Consider the following 2,500-nt stretch of genomic DNA (forward strand, 5'->3'; position numbering starts at 1 on the left):
AAATATCTTTGACTTATGTAATCTATTACATGTCTCGTGTAATCTATTACATGTCTCGTGTAATCTATTACATGTCTGGTGTAGTCTATTACATGTCTCTTGTAATCTATTACATGTCTCTTGTAGTCTTCTGTCTTACAGTTTGGTCCACATAAAGCCAACAGCCATCAAAGAAAAAACGTTGAAAACAAAGTGGCAAAATCGTGGGAATTCTTCGTTTCCTACTTCCGGTTTCCCGATAGTAGAAGATCACTTCTCCGTCTCTACCGAAGCGTTCCAGTGTTTTCTAAAACCAACAGCTTAGTCTGAATTCAGGCAAAGCCCAAAAGGATCAATGAGAGAGACAATCAGCCTCCTTCTGCAGAGATGTGGGACTCGAACCTGTGACCTCGCTGTTACGTAACCACAGCCTCAAGTTGGTTCCCATCCAGTCTGTCTGTGTGTGTGTGTGTGTGTGTGTGTGTGTGTGTGTGTGTGTGTGTGTGTGTGTGTGTGAGTGTGTTGTGTCTCTGTGTGTTTGTGTGTGTATGTGTGTGTTTGTTGTGTCTGTGTGTGTCTGTGTGTGTGTGGTGTGTGTATATGTGTGTGTGTGTGTGTGTGTGTGTGTGTGTGTGTGTTGTCTCTCTGTGTGTTTGTGTGTGTGTGTGTGTGTGTTGTGTCTCTGTGTGTGTGTGTGTGTGTGTGTGTGTGTGTGTGTGTGTGTGTGTGTGTGTCTGTGTGTGTGTGTGTGTGTGTGTGTGTGTGTGTTTGTGTCTCTGTGTGTGTGTGTGTGTGTGTGTTTGTGTCTCTGTGTGTGTGTGTGTGTGTGTGTGTGTGTTTGTGTGTGTGTGTTTGTGTCTCTGTGTGTGTGTGTGTGTGTGTGTATATGTGTGTGTGTGTGTGTGTGTGTGTGTGTGTGTGTGTGTCTTCATTAGTGAACAGAGGCGGTCTGTTCAGCAGTGTGTACCGTCACTACTAATGAGAACATCTGAAACTCTGTGTTCCTGGGACCGTCTGTTTCTCGGGGTTCACTGACACATTCTGACTTTAACCCAAATTATAGAAACCTTCCCCCACGAGTATCTGATAGTTTCCAGCAAGAAAAGAATGAAATGTTTTTAATGAGAGGGTGACAGAGCCAATGATCCAATATCTATCCTTAAAGCCCAGAATGCATCTCTGTCTGTAGAACATCTAAACGAAGGGAAGGGGGTTAAATAACGCTCCAACGTTAGGCTTTTATTTTGGCGAGGGAACAACTGTCAGCCATTTTAAAAGGGGTTCCTCTGTCACCTCCAGATATGTGAATGAAATGTCTCAAAACTCTGACTGTAGAGTCTGTAGAGTAACTTTATTGTGTGTGTGTGTGTGTGTGTGTGTGTGTCTGTGTGTGTGTGTGTGTGTGTGTGTGTGTGTGTGTGTGTGTGTGTGTGTGTGTGTGTGTGTGTGTGGTATCCCATGGCGACAGGACAGTAGTGAGCTCGTTGATATGCAGTGCAGCTTCTCTGCAAAGGGAAAGGAAGGATTCATTCACACCGTTTAGAAAACCCTTAACGAGTTTCTCAAAATCTTTTGGACCCTATTTTACGGTGTGTAAACGGAGACATAAATGAAAACATGGTTACTGTCAAAGTGTTTTATATCACATGTAAACCAGTCTCAAGTCGTATGAACGTCCTCTGTAAGAATGTAATAACGCTCCTGTGGCAAAGGGACTTCATGATCTTAAAGAATATTTGGGGGTTTTTTCTTGTAAATTAGGGCTGGCTACCAAATCCGTATCGATACTTTTTAGGCACCGACCTAAAAAAAATACATTTGTTTTGTTGAAAAATGCAAAAAAAAAAAAAAAGACAAAACTGTCAAAAAAATGCGAGAATTTTTTTTCAGAAATATGTCAATGTACAAAAATTAAAAAAAAGTCCGAAAAATGCGACAAAAATGTCAAAAAATATTTTGAAAATAAAACACAAATGTCAACAAAAACTCTGAAAATTGCGACAAAAAAAGTTAATTTTTTTTTTTTTTAAAAAGACAAATGTCACAAAAATGCAAAAGAAAAGGTAAAGTAATATGTCGTAAAAATAAAGGCTTAAATGTTGAAAAAAGCTATGTATAAAAACACGTCTGATTTGAACCCAAACCTCCATCTTTTTATCAACTCAGTAGTTCTGGTGTCTAAACCAAACGGGGACCGTTTCACAACGTTAACCACGTGTTTAAAACCGCCACCGTTACCTTCTCTGGTTCAGATATGAGGACGGAAAACTCTCAAGTGGGTGGGGTTAGAGGAGAGGAACAAACCACTCGTGTGTGTGTGTGTGTGTGTGTGTGTGTGTGTGTGTGTTACCTTCTCTGGTTTAGATATGAGGACGTATTTCCTGCCACCACTAGTGCCTAACTTATGAAACGCTCCTGTGGGTCGGATTAGAGGGGGGGAACAAACCATCCATATCCTCGATGGACTATGTTTTATTACATAGTTTTTTTTCCTGGCTTTTTTCACGTCTGATTTGAACCC

This window comes from Sander vitreus, unplaced genomic scaffold (genome assembly GCF_031162955.1).
Source record: "Sander vitreus isolate 19-12246 unplaced genomic scaffold, sanVit1 R1_20, whole genome shotgun sequence".
Taxonomy (NCBI): Eukaryota; Metazoa; Chordata; class Actinopteri; order Perciformes; family Percidae; genus Sander; species Sander vitreus.